Source organism: Ambystoma mexicanum, chromosome 5q (genome assembly GCF_040938575.1).
Source record: "Ambystoma mexicanum isolate Mex_15411 chromosome 5q, UKY_AmexF1_1, whole genome shotgun sequence".
Lineage (NCBI taxonomy): Eukaryota > Metazoa > Chordata > Amphibia > Caudata > Ambystomatidae > Ambystoma > Ambystoma mexicanum.
In genome coordinates, this window is record NC_090933.1 from 21,527,173 (window position 1) to 21,542,426 (window position 15,254).

A 15,254-nucleotide genomic window follows, 5' to 3' on the forward strand; every position below is an offset into this window, starting at 1 on the left:
CTTTGTATATATTTTTACGTCCAGGTTAATCAGGGATATGGGCCTATATGAATCTGGGTATGTCGGGTCTTTCCCTGCTTTATGGAAAACTAACACCTTTGCCTCGTTCATTGTGGGTGTCACGTTGCCGCTATCTTTGAATGAGTATAGGAGCCTAGTGAGAACTGGGATTAGTTGGTCTGCATATTTTTTATAGAACGGGGTCGTGAAGCCATCTGCGACGGTGCTTTCTTCACAGGGAGTTCTGCTATTGCTTTTTTAACTTCCTCTTCACTAATTGGGTTCTCGAGGGCCAATCTCTCTTCCTCTGATATTCGTGGGATGGGAAGGGATTTTAGATAAGAGTCCTGTGCCTACACGTCCGGGAGGTCAGAAGAGTATAGCTTTTGATAGTATTCTCAAAATGATTCCCCAATATCTAGAGTGCGTGTCTGTAATTCACCTGTGGTGTCTCGTAAGGCCTTGATGGACATTGCTTTCTGCTTTGCATGAAGTTGTCTAGCTAGGAGTCTATCAGCTTTGTTTGCTTTTATGTAGCATCTCTGCCTTAGGTAAAGTAAGTTTCTTTCTGCCCCTTTCGCATGCAGTTGCTCTAGTTGGCCCTGTGTGTGTTTCAGCGATTTCTTTAACGCCCTTGTGGGGTGGGTCAAGATTTTCTCTTGTAGTTCTGTTATTGCCTTTTCCAGTTCCTTTTCCCACATGAATCTCTGATTCTCCCTAGTGACCTTCAACTCTATGATCTTCCCGCGTATAACTGCTTTGAACGCATCCCATTATTGTTATGTGTAAAGTATTCTATCATTCCTTTTATGGTTTCCCCCGTTATTGGGTCTTGGATTACATCCTGGGGAAGCTTCCACCTCCATAATCCGTTTGTTTTCCCCGGGAGCTTCAGGTCGTGCCATAACGGTGCATGGTCCGAGAGTGCAATCGCTCCCCGTTCTATCCCTTGTATCATTCCCATAAGACCCACTGATTCCCAAAAGTAGTCTATTCTTGACATGGAGTTATGTACATGCAAGAAGTATGTGTACCCCTTTTGTTCCCCTTTCAGTTCCCTCCACACATCATTTAAGGCTAAGCAATCCATCTGTTGTCTAAGGCGTTTTGAAGGTGCTCCGTGGCCCAGGGTGTTCCCGGTGCTTCTGTCTAGATGTGGGTTCCATGCCAAGTTGAAGTCACCTCCCAGGATCACCTCCCCCTTTGCAAAGATTTCTAGTTTCCCCAAGACATCCCTGAGGAAGCCATTCTGCCCCATGATGGGTGCATAGATCGATGATAGTGTAATGCAAAGTCCTTCTAGCTCCACATTGGCTAGCACATATCTCCCTTCTTTATCCGTTAGAGTGTCCACCAGCTTCACTTCTCCCCCTTCCCTTATCGCTATCAACACCCCCGCTTTTCTTTCGGAAGAGGTTGCTTGTGCCCAAATATTGTACCCCCTAAGACACATTTTTCTGTTTGTCCCTCGTCCTGATATGTGTTTCCTGGAGCAGTATTATATCCGCTCTCTCCCGCTTAAGCAGTTTCTCCAGTTTCACCCTTTTCATGGGATGATTCATGCCCCTGATGTTATAGCTCAAAATGCGTACCTTCCCCATTTGTTACGTATTCCTGCAAAGTTCTTGGGTCCCCTTCCTTGCCAAATTTTCATGTGTCCAGCCCCTCACCCTCCCTCCCTTCTCCTTCAACGAGCCCCCCCAACCAATAACTTTAAACCAAACAGCAACTTGCCCACGAGTTGGGCGAGGGTTCCTAATGTCGCTAGGGCGTTGCGCCCTTCGCTCCCTGCCCACCTTACCCTCGGGGGGTAATTTTGTAGGGGATCCTAAACCCCACATTCTCATCGGTCCTTACCGGGTTCCAATGATGTGGGTTCTACCTGGACCGCCATCTCCATATGAGTAGTGGCTTTCCCTTCCTTAACATTCCCCCCCATGCGGGGATCTTAACTAGGTGTTGTTGCGTTTCTGACCATGCTGTTCAATACCCCTAGTTTCTGTCATTGTGGATTCCTCCCGTTCTCCCTTCCTGTGTTTGTCCTCCTATATTTGACTGTTTCCCAGCCTCTCGGCTTTCTCGCTTGATCACCCCTTGTTTTCGGTTCCTCCCGGTCCTCCTCTTCTTCCTGGAGTCCCATCATGTTGAGGCCCTCCTCCCATGTGGTCACTCTTCTCTGCTTCCCTTACCAAGTGAAGATTATACCAAATGGGAAGGTCCATTTGTAGCGTATCTGTTTCGCCACCAGCGCCTTGACCAGCGGGGCCATAGCTCTTCTTTTTTGTAGGGTTACCAGGGCTAAATCCTGATAGAGTTGTATGTCTGGTCCGTTTATTGTAATATGTTCTATTTCTCTAGCCCTCCTTAGTATCTGTTCTTTCTGTGGGTAGGAGGAGAGTGCTGCCAGTACATCCCTTGGTCTCTCACCCGGGGCGCCTGTCCTTTTCGTTCCAACCCTATGGACTCTGTCTATCCCAATTTCTCCTATGTCTTGGGCGCCCAGGACATCTCTAAAGACTTCATTCACTGCCATTTTTAGGTCTTTATCCAGAACGGATTCCGCCATGTTTTTGATGCGTATGTTCGACCTTCTGGAGCGGTTTTCCAGATCTTCGCACTAAATTTCCAGGTTGTAAGTAAGCCTAACCAGTTGTTCTTGTGTTTCACTGACCTGTTGCTTTTCTTCCTCGGAGTGCAGGAATGATCTCTCTATTATGTCCGTTCTCTCTTCTAGTTTGGCCATGTCTAATTTCAAGTCCTGCACCGCTTGCTTCATGTCGGCTTTCATAGTTGTGAACTGCTCCTGTACTGTAGCCATGAATGTTTCTTGTAGGTCCCGAAACCAAGTTTGCATATCTTCTCTCGTGGGTGGTTGTTGTTGGAGGGTAGGAGTGTCGCTTTCCCCATGGGGATCCTCCTGGGTTTTACCTCTATGTTGTGTTGAGCCCTCCATCGACCACGTTTGTAGGATGTTTGAGTCTTGTTCCGAGGGTTGTGGTGTGTGTTGCGTGGCGTTAGACTTCCCTTTAGCTCTTGACATCTTACTTTGCTTTTTCTGGGGTGGTGGTGAATTCTTTAGTGTCCTCCTATGGTGGTGATGCTATTTGTTTGGCGACCTGTTGCTCAGATTGCTCAAAGTTGTGAATGCGATCCTGCCCCCATATAAGTCTGTTCTCGTATATTCTGTTGTATCCCGTCCACCCCGTATCGACCTGTATCCTGTGAGTCTGTTATAACCGGGGTGTTCCTGGTGTTCTCCTTTCCTTGTTTGCTCCTTGTGTTCCCCCTTGTAAGTTCCTCTTGTTTCCTTCTCTTTCCTCTCCTCCCCCAGAGCAAGGTTCACGGTGTTGGGTTCTGTTTGTGTGTGGTGGGGATCTCTTTTATGTGGATCCCGCTCCTTGCCTGTGGGGTTAGTGGGTAGGAGTAGCAAGTATTTCGGAGTGTTGTTCCGGTGGGGATTAAATTCCCCACGCTTTTCCCTCTGGCTTGTTCGCCCCTTTCGTGACCTTCCTTCCGCCTGGGGGGGGGGCTTCCTTTGGAGGGCTTTGTTTATTTAGTGGGTGATTTTTGGCATTTTGGCAGGATCTTTATCATTAGTTCTTTAGTCGTTATAAATGTCCCTCATTCTTGCTTTACCCCCGAGGGTGTTTTCGCCTTGTCCGTATGTGTTGGGGGCCCGCTGGGGGACTTCTTTGCCCGTTCCCTCCACTCCTTGCCAGGCCGGACTCACCTCTTTTATGGAGTTGGAGGATCCACAGGGCGGCCCCCGCTCGAAGGTCTGAGTGGTCCGCCCTTACTGCCGCTGTCTTTGTAGGCCGCTCCCCGTCGTCACCGCTCCCCCTTCCACGGGGCCCTTCATTGGCAGCTTGTGGTTCCTCTTCTTGGTAGCCTTCGCGCGTCTCCTCCCGCCTGGATGCTCCGCTGTTTGCAAGGCTCTTCGGCGCTGCCTGCCTGGGCCACCGCGGGGGTTGGGGAGGGGCAGTCCCGCTCCTCCGGCACTCTCGTGTCCCGGGGTTCAGGACTTTCTACTCCTCCTCCTGCGGGGATGAGACCCCCTGCCCTTCACCCTTTCAAGTAGGGCGTTGTTCACTTCCCGGCCTCGCTCCTGCGCTCCGACGGCCGAGAGTGCTTCTGTCCGCTGTGGGGGGAGGGGCCGCCACGCTGGTTTGCAGCTCCCGTTCCATCGTGGGGGGGCTGTGAATCTGCGTCGCTATCGCTGGGGGGTATTCTGGGTGCAGCGGGGGAATACCGCTACTTCGGCCACTTCAGCTTCATAATTTGTGCTGTTGTATTTGGCGGCCCGGGCGGAGCGCAACTCAGACGCGACTCCTCTCCCCGGTGGCCATCTTGGAATCCGTCACGTGTGTCTTTTAAGACAATCAAGGTGGACAGAACCACTTCAAATACTTGTAAGTGCTTGTTCATGGATTCAACAGCATTGGGTCAGACTTCTATTTGCTTTAAATGGTTTGAGCCAGCAATGAGGAGTTTTGAGTCAAGGATTCCCAGTGGATTGCAATTGGCAGGATGATTGAGTCTGCTGAATATGGTCCAAGATGCGGATGAAGAAAACAGGCAGCAATAGGGTGAGTCAGCATATTCAATTGGTCGAGTTGGCTCGTAAGGATCCCATGTTGTGATGTGGTGAGTCAATGGCGATTGGCTCAAAATCGCTGCAATACAGGCAGGTGATGGGTTGAGTCAGTAATTCAGTAGATCCACTTCAAATCGAAAAAGCAGTGTTTGGCAAGGACAGCTCCAGGTACTTGCAGTGGCCCGAAAAGAATTTCAAAGCAGTCGTGGTGGATCCCAAAGGGATCAAAGCTGGATGCCAAGGTTCAGAGCTGGTGCTTTGGAGTAAGTAAGTCTTTCTTTCCTCTGCACTTCAGTACCAATGGACTCAACTGCAGATCTAGAGAGCAGATCATCCCAAATATCCCCTTAGAATGGTTAGGGGGGGAGAGTGTGCCTCTTCCTTGGAAATCATATTCCTTACCTCTATGGCAGAGGTTTTAGGAGCAGACTGTATGCCCAACAAGTGTTCAAACATGAATCAACTATGGGGGTGGGGGTCCTCCTCCTTATATACGCAAACCTCTACAGCAATTGGTTCCCTTCTAGCCCTATGTAAAAGGTAAATTCCAGGCTGGTGTTTCAGAATCTTCTGTCTGGCTATGTCATACCCAGAGGTCTTCCAGGAAGGGGGGGTTCATGAATTTTGGTAGCCCTGGGGCGATGGGAGAATTCAAGATTGTGGGACCCTTCAGTGTATTGATGATTCTCTACTGGCTGCTCTAACCCCACCCCCACCTCTGCCTACATCAAAGTGTCTCTGTTAATTACCACCACGGTATGAGCGCCTTTGGCCTAGCAGAGCCTTTCCTTTGAAGCACTTAACCTCACACTGCCTCCTGAGGATAGTTCCTTTCTCACTGGAAGGTGACAACCCTTTCCCAGGTTTGTTGCAACCAAGCCCAAATGATTTGTTTTGGGTGAAACTCAGAACCGGGCAGTGATTACACATGAGACCTTATTCAGGAGGGTCTCTAGAAACCAAGCTGATAATAAAATGACACCAACCAGTTTTTGAGCAAAATATAATTGTGGAGTCCTAGAGATCAGTGTGCTATAGTCAGACATGGCTTATATTTAGATGTGTCATCTGCAGTGAGATCCTGGGAGCCACAATTATAACATTTCATTTATATGCCGGTTTGAACAAAATGAAAGGCATATCCTGACTGCTGAACCTTTGGTCTCACCGGCTTCTGATCGGCATACGCATGCACATGTCACGTTATGATATGATATGATATGACCTTTATAACGCGCCTGTACACAAGTGTTTCAAGGCATGACAAGGCAAGGGAGGGGAAACAGAGGGAAGACAGAAAACAATCCTACTAGGCCAGGTGACATTTTAGATCGTGCAAGTGCAGGGGGTGTTAGGAAAGATTTCGTAATTATAGGTAATTTTCCTTCCATGTGGCAACCCCTAAACTTTTTGCTGTTGTTTTTCACCTTGTTCTCGACTTTGCCAGAGAAGTGCAGCCTTCTGCCGCACTCCTCTGGGCTTTCGCTCCATTCTTACGGGGAAACTGACATGCCCTTAAAACAGTCAGTACCGGGAAACGCTGTTTTCCGTAGTTTCTTTTATCATGTTGCGGCTTTCGTGCAACATGACACAAGAGGGCACTGTAAGATAAGTTACTGCTCTCTTGGGTCCCTAGCCTTCTACAGGCCCTAGATACTCTTTTAGGATTGTAACTGATCGGTGCAAGTGATTCACGGACGGGAATGGTGGCAGCGATCGTATCTTGTGTTTTGAGCTCCTTTTGGCATTTTAAGCGCGTTTCTCGCACTTAGCCCAAAATGGTGGCCTGGCTCCCAAAATGGCCAGACCACGAGGCTCCTTTGTCCTGTCCGCTGACCGTCTTGCTCCCTTCACCTTCCCCAGGTCGAGCCGACCCGGGGCCTTCCTTATTTGGGCATGTCTGAGAGTCTAGGGTGGTGTGAATGCCTGGGACCACCGTGGTCCGTGATAGGTCCACGAATGGTGTGAGTGTTGATGAGCGGATCTCCCATTGGGTCCCCTCCGTTTTGGCGCGAAGGGAACCGTGGATAAGAGGGGGCTGGAAACACCACTACCATGTCGATCTCCTGAGTTCTCACGAACGGAGGAATACAGGAGCCAAGTATCCTGCAACCAAGAGGCTGAACCGAGGAATCGCTGGTGACCCGCTGAAGGACTGCTCCTCTGCACTGCTGTCGCCTTGTGAAACCCTTTTTACCTTTGATCGAACCAAAAGGCCTGTACTGGTACTTCGACCCTTGGAATAGCGGGAACAGCTATTCTCGGCATCTTCACCATCTCCTGCTCGTAATCCTTTGGAAGTGTCTCTGGGCCATCCAGCAGACTGACCAGCCTACACAGGAGTCTTGCTCTGTAACCGCCGCCAGGTTGTGTAGTATTTCTAGTCCTTGTCACTCTCACACGATTCGTACACTTGGCGTTCCCAGGTCTGAAGTGAGTAGTGTACATTTGACTGAGATACACACGGCCGCTCCGTTGCCCTGCTGTGGTAACAAACTGTGCGGGTTCACTTTGTTTGGGACATCTTTAACTCAACTCTGCTGCTGCAGAATCAACACGACGACGAGACGTCCCCTGCTCTCCTGAACCTGCCAGTGACTGAAACTGACGCGGAGAAGCCTGGGTCTGCTTGCATCGGGGACCGGTGAGTAGCATAGCTAGGAACTGGTCGCCCTCCTGCAGGAGCCCATAGCTTTACCCCGCTGTGTCAAAACAGCACGCCTTTCCGTACTCGCGCTCTGCTTCTGCCCACAGTGGAGGCTGCGCTTGAGTCGCAGAACTCTGTTCTTCTTCATTTGTGCACTAAACTGAACTGCCTGATTCCCTCGAAGAGACTCCCCTTTTTTGCCCGTTGGCACCAGCGTGTGCAGGTACTTTTGAGCACAAGGCTCCACTCTTCGTAGGGCTCGGACTTCCTTTTAGTTAGGTGCCTCTGAAGGCGGACTGGGTCTAAGCATTATTTCGCACTGCCTGTTTTCCTTCCCTTTTAGGTGGACTACACATTTCGTGCATCTAACGCTTGAGACTTGTTCGTATTTGTATATATATTGTATTGGTATGGTATGTGTTGGTTTACTAGAGTTGTATTGTGATTTCTCGCTACGGTCATTGTTTTAAAGGCCTTGGAATAAATGTGTATATATTTTTAATATAACACCTGTTTGGAGTAGTTTGTAAGTGTCCTTGCTTTGTGTGCTCATTGCGGGCTTTCAGTCACCCTCACCCCTCTTGAGACCTAGTCTTGACCGCCGCGATCGCTACCCTGATTGGTCTGGCTTGTCCAGAGGTTACCCTGTTCCAAGTAATTGGGTTGGCCTTCTGAACTTCTGCGCCGCCAGGACAGAGTTCAGAAATCCGTCTTAACAGGGGGCATGGGAAAAGTGCAGTACATATGATAACAGTGAAATAAAAAAAGACAATAAATAAAAGTGCGCCCCCCGAGTGCTGCAAGGATTGCCAGGGGGTAGTGCAGGTGTGCAACTGGCGGGGAGGGGACCTGGGCCCGAGATCAGAGGGTATCCAGGAACCAGTGCAGTTTCAGATTCAATCAAAGAGGAAGGTCTTGAGGTGCTTCTGCAACCGGAAATGGTTCTCCTCAAGTTTCAGAGAGGCAGAGAGGCTGTTCTAGAGGGAGGCCCCAGCAGAAGAAAGAGATCGACCACCAACTCGCTGCTTGGAGAAGCGACTGACCCTGAGGGAGTTGGAGGCGGATGAGCGAAGAGCTCGAGAAGGAAGATATTTAGGAAGAGAGAGTTGAAGGTATTGAGGCCCAGGCCCCAGAAGGCCTTGTGGACAATGCAAGGGGTTTTGAACGTAATCCTCACCGCCACTGGGAGCCAGTGAAGAGATTTCAGTCCTGGAGAGATACGATCCCTGGGCTTAAGGCCAAGGACAAGACTTGCAGTCCTGTTTTGGATGAGTTGCAGAAGGCGGAGAGTAGAGGCAGGCAGATTTAGAAAGAGGCTGTTGTAGAAGTCCAGCCTTGAGAGAACTAGAGCTCTGGAGACAGTAAGCTTCTGGGTGAAGGAGAGGAAAGGCAGAATACCTCTGAGGAGGTGCAGCTGGTAGTGTGACTTCTTAGAAACATCAGAGATGTGAACAGAGAAGGAAAGTGTGGAGTCGAAGATGATCCCGCTGTGACTGTCATGTCTCTAAATAACAAAGCAGCTGCTTAGAGTTGTCACTAGACAGGTTCAGAAGAGATACAAGTGTGCACTATGCTTTTTAGCAGGGATCATCACGAATGGGGATCTGATTTGCAGACCTCACTTTTACAAACAGAGCTACCAGCATAATTTTATTACTCAAAATCAAAAAAGCCTACGCTATTCCTTTCTAACAGTTGGCATTTTGTCACACACATTGAAATTGAAATGATGGTCCAAGTTAAACTTTCCATTTAAAAATATTGGGTCGGATTAATTTTTCACATGTCACAGCTGAAACATTGAGATATTCTGACCTTAAATGATTGTAAAATGTTACTCTGCGCCCCCCACATGAGGCCACTTGGGAGCTCTGCCACTTTGAGTATGTAAATGTATTATTTGTCTTTGAAAGCCGCTCCATCAATCTCCCACCACATATTGTCCCACCCTTCCCTGAAGTAAAACATTCTGGCCACTGTAACGTATTCACATTGCTTCCCTCCTCCACCCATAGTGCCTCATTGTGCACCGAAAAAGGAAAAGTTCTATGTCCTGAATACAGAATGCGTGCAAGGTAGTTTGTAGTACATTGTAAGAAATAAATAAATTAGTGTAAGCATGGTTATGCATTGGAAACAAGATGTGCTTTGGAAGCCCTTTAAGTGTGGAGGCTAAAAGTGTCAGGTAGCTATTTTTTAGGTTCTTGGTGCAAAACTGAGGTATCTTATCTGGGACACTCCCTGGTCTTATAAGTCGAAACTAGACCAAAAATCCTATGGTTGAATTTTCATACAGAATTGATGAACTGTGATCTTCCGTGACGTTAGACCAAATCTATATGGATGAACTCTTACACGGAATTGATGGACTGTTTCACAGATTGTGATGCTATGATCATGTTGTTGTTGGAGCAGCAGAGCTACGCCAAGTTCTCATCGACAAATTCCTACATAAATGTGGTGTATTTTATGTGACAAACCTGACAACCCTGGGGAAGAACGGCATATGAGCAGGAACACAGAGGAATGACATATGGGAGGGATACACAGTCTACAGGTGTTGTTTGGTAATGAGCCCAGCATTGACTGTCCGTGGCCATGCAAATCCCATTGCAAAACAAACATGATGGCATGTACACATCCACATATTTCCATGCATTCATGTGACATCAACCACAACAATGCATGACCCATCCATGTGAGACTGCAAGCCATAAAACATGACCCATTGAAGCTGTGATACTGTTAGGGAGAATTCTCTGTAAAGGCTAATTTCCCAAACCTAGTGAGTCCCCCAGCAGCTTTGCTGGATTTTTGGGGTTTTATTTTTTCTCCTGCTAAGAATGAGACTCTTTTTCTCCCACTCTTAGACATGATTTGAGGTGTTCCTGTGACTTTGTATGTGTTTTATGGGCTATGGGGTCCTTTACCCCACGGGGCTTCATGTGTTTTTGGTATATGGGTTACACAGCACCCTCCGTGCAGTAACCCAGGGGTATCGTAGCGACCCCCAAACATAGACTCCATACCCTGGGACTGGCTACTGTCTCCCAGGGAATGTAAAGTCCCCAATGGCTTTACTAGTCTTAAATTGTGAACAGAACCAGTACAAACCATCATATTGTGGATGTACTGGTCGGGGCAATTCGATTGCCCCGGGGTCTGTTGTTCGAGGGGGCACTATCCAGTCCCCCCCGACCGAGTTTTGGCTGGTGGCAGTGGATACTACTTTTTATATTCGACCGCAAATATATTCCTATGGGATTTTCCCATTGTTCGAGGCTACCACTTTTTAATATAGCCTCGAACATACCGCCGGTTTGTTAAATTAATATAAATTCACCGGTTGGTATTTTTCACCGAAACTCGGTTCTAAAATGCCATTCCACAGAAGCCTCCAAAAGGGGTGCCACTCTGTCTGGGTACCACAGGCGGTGTGGGAGGGGGTTTAGGCACCCTGGACTGAGTTGCCTTGGCAACTCAAGTCGCACTCTGGTGTGATTGGCCCAGTGGTGAGCCGCCCGGCTCACCAATTAGCATGTTTGAGTGACAGCTAGGACTGATGAATGGGGGTTTTCTGCATAAAAGCAGGGCTTTGCGGACTGGAACTTCAGAAGTCGCCACAGGACCTAAAGAATCCGAGGAGGGAGAAGCCGAGCCGACCTGCAACAACGACACCACCGGTGGAGCCCTGCTGAACCGTCTCACCACTTTTCCCGACGACAGAGGAGATCTCCAGTCCGGAGAGTCTTCTTCCTTTGACTGGTGGGGATAACCAGTTTGCCCGTCTTTTCGCCTTCCTGGACCATCTCATGGCCGCCTTGCCTGTGCCAAGCACCCCGGCAACCGGAATACCACAGTTTACCACTACCGCGAAGAAAAGAGTAGTACCTTGTAACCGGAAAACTCTGCAGCTGGTTTCTTCCCTGGCAGTGCAACGATCTTCAACTTTCCTTTTCCCTCCCTTTTTTTATAACTTATTAGAGTGCCATCTTGGGTTAAGCGTTCACCTCTGTCTGAAAATAAGTGGTGTTTCTCAGTAAGACTTGTCTAATAAGTAATCAGGGTTGTGTATATATATATAATAGTGACTGTGTGTTGAATTTACTTACCTCTTTTTGTGCTAGTGTAATTTACAAGTGTGTCTTTAAATAAATAATTATATACTTTTACACCAAAGCTCTGGTCAGTGTTTGCTTGTGGTACTGTATCTCTGTACCTATTGTGTATACTCTATATACTGCCTAACTCATCTTGAGAGAAGTCTGACTGCTCAGCCACAGCTACCAGGTAAATCTGGGTGGTACAGACTGCTACCAATTGGATTTACTGCCAACCACCTGTAGTCCTAAATCTTTTACAATGGTCCCTAAGGGAACTGCACAGGTTTCTGCCTAACAGATACCCCTTACATGACAGCACAGTAGGATGATGAGGACATGACGTAGACAAGCCCAACCATTGCAATGCAAGTAAGAAGGGCTGATGCTCATCTGCAGCGCACATTAAAACCCTGCTTTGCCGCATACCAGTCACCCATGCACAGTCAACACAGAAAACATGGTACCAAACACATAGCGCATGTCCATCAAAGAACATCACTGGACGTGTGTGTCAGACTAACAACCAGAGCATCTAAAAAGTAGCACAAAGGCCCACATGGACACAATGATGTCCAACATTGTGTCAACATGACTCCACCACAACTAGCAGGTCATCCATCAGTCAACAGCACTACAGGAAAACCAAGCAACAACCGTCCTGACGTACATGTGCACACATGACCCTGTAGGTCATTGATGCACAGGACTGGACGCCCCAAGCAAGCCAGGTACCCAACTACCCAACACCGACCATATGCTCACCCACAATCAGTGCAGAAGACTGCCACACTGCCAGTCACATGAGGCATGTCCCTCTGAAGGTCTAACACCCAGTGACACCATAGTACAAGTGACAGTACATGTTGACTCACCAGGCACATTACTATCAATGTATTTACGCACATTTTCATGTCTCACAGCAGGCACACAAGACACCCATGTGTGAAACAGGCATGGTATCAAGAGATGACACAGACACCAGTTGTCAAATTCAATACCAAAAGGATAAGGGTAGTGTAACACCTAACTTGCCCTATAACTGGGGTGGGAATATCCCTTCCTAAATAAAAAAAGGGAGGTCTATGTCTGCAAGTCCAAACCCAAGGACTGTCTGTTACATAACCTATGCTTGCCCTCACATCTAAAAATAAACATTGTGCGGGGTTCTTCTTAGCCAATGGAATAGTGTTCAAAAGTAAAGTCTTAACTGTTTTCAGCATACGTACTTTCACAAGTTCAATACAGTTCCAATAGCGGCTTGTCTTACCAAGTTTCTGTCAAGTCTTGCGGTTCCCTTCTCCAAGTTCAATCTAGCATAGTTCACACAAAACGGGGTCGTGAGGTTCCCTTCTCCAAGATTGCACTGTAGTACTCCTTTGACTTAATAGGTCCACTTGACCTGCCTTCTAGCTTGTTTTAAAATTCAATTCCCACTTCTCTGTGGTTCTTTCACAAAGTCTCCTACTTGTCACAATTTAGGGCTCCCTGGTCTAGGCACAGTTGTCAGACCACACGGTCCACCCTTCACAGGTCATGCAACGGTAAATTCCCCGTAGCCTTGTTGAACTCCTTCACAGTCTTTTCTACTTCAGGCTTCTGACTTTAGACACTTATAAACTCTTTAAGTGCTGCAACACTCTTGTACATCAGTCTTTTGCTTTTTCCCATAAACGTACAAGTTTTCTCCACATTGGTTTATCAACCTCTTTGCTTTTGATCTGTTCACAGTGCTGCTCTCACCCACTATGATATTCCTTGTAATTTTTTTTAATGTTCTTTCGGTATTTCATATGCCTTGGTTTTAATTTAAACAGTAGTTTTCATTCCGTTTAGCATTCAATATTGCATATTTTCAGTCAAACAGTATTTCTCGTTCAGTTTGGTATTCAATATTGCTCATATTTACTCAGTTTTGTCAACAGCTATTTGTCAACCTGCGGTTCCCTGGAAGCGCGCCAATGTTTCCGTTTCCTCTGACTCTCACCGGCTCTTTGCAGCCTCCACCACTGTGGCCACTGGTGCTCCCGCTCACCTTCTTGCCACCCGGGATCCAGACCAATTTGACTCCGCTTCATAGCTGGGCACTTCTCTGCACATGCCGGCGATTGGAACGGTTGCTGCTTGCAGCGTTCTGGTTTTCAGTTGTTCGGCAGCTCCAGGTGTCCTTCAATTTTACAGGCTCCTGGTACTGCACCCACCACGCGACTCACTCACTCCGGGTCCTGCAGGTCCTCCGGGATCATTGCCAATCTCTCGACTTCCTGGTCTTGTTCCACCAAGGCAGCTCTTTCTCTCCCTACATTTATTTGGGCTCCACCTTTTATACACCTGAGCCTTGTTAAGGGTCCTTGGGTGTGTGTTGTTTGCTGGTATTGCCTGACCATAACAAACCCAATTACTGGGACATGCCGGACCTTAACTAATGGATGCCTTCATACACCTCTTCTTCATCCCAGTACTAGAGTGGTGTTTCACATAGGAAGTGTGCATTACTCCTAGTCGCCTCTTCTTCATGTCAGTGCTAGGTAGTGGTGAATGGGGAAGTATGGGTTTTGATTGTATATAACCCATAAAGGCTGAGGAAGGGTAGGCTAGTTCAGTGTTAAGAAAAGGGGAGGGGGGTACCATGTCTCATCCTCAGGCACTTTTTCCAAATCCCGAATGACCTTCCACCCAGGTGATCCTCTCTCACTTGTCCACCCCCAGGGTTAGGATGCAAAAGCGATGGCCCTTCCCTGGCCACCTGAATAGAAGATCCCTGCAGAGTGGTTGTGAGAGTACCTTCAGGTTTCTCACTCAGGAACCATCAGAAGGTGCCTGTACCTGCACGGCACTAGCACCAGCAGGAGCCACAAGGGTCACAGGCCATGATAGGTCCAAGAGTGGGAGCGTACCATCCAAGAAAAGGCCTCAGGCAACAGTGCCGTCCACCTCCATGGACACTGTTGAAAAGGACATACCTGCAAGGCCAACTCAGGCCAATAGTGTGCCAGCAGCTCCACCTGCAACAGAGGCACCCACCTCTGGGAACCCTGGCGAGACACACACCGACCCGAGTGGGGACCATAGCCTGTCATGTTAGCAGCACACAGCACACAATGCAGATGTGCAGTCATAGTCTTTTCACACCCACCTACAATCAACCTCACTCACCAATGAGACAATGTTTGCCAGAATACTGTCCCCTGCTAAGCCTCTTGCCCATGCATTAATCTCCCTTACCCTTACCCTTGTCGTCCAGGCATGCACTGCAATTCTGGCACAACTCCTCTGATGACCAGGCAGAGCCAGCTCCCCATGTATCCCACAATGTGGGTCTGGGACCACAACAATCCACACAGCCAGTCCGGGCCCACATTGCAGGCCACCTGGGATTGGCTGGAGAGGATGAAGCAACATCAGGCCAAAATGTGGCCAATAGCGCAAGAGCAATTGGTCCATTCCCAGGCCATGCACAACTTAATCCAGGGGTCAGCAAGGTGGGTGTCCAGGATCCATCGATCATACATGCAGGAGCACTGTACATAGTAACACTAGCAACGGACTCATCAGCCGGAGGGTGAGGGAGTTGGCCGAACAGATATTGGCGTCACATGAGCCCATGGCCAGGGGCATTAATCTAGCAGTGGAACACCTCTGTGGCAGTGCGCAAGGAAATTTCCGTGTACGCTACCCCTTCTGAGGGCTCGTTGGCCAGCACTCTGCCCAGGCACTCACAACAATGCACGTCCCATGGTCCCCTGCCTGCAGACAAAGGGGACAAAAGGAAGCGCTAGTGGGTGATTGTGTTGGGGATCAGAGTGTGGGGTGGGTGATTGTGTTGGGGGTCAGTATCATGACTGGGGCCATGGTGTGCATGGTGTGTGTGTGTGTGTGTGTGCAGGGTGTCCATGTTGTGAGTGTGGCAGGC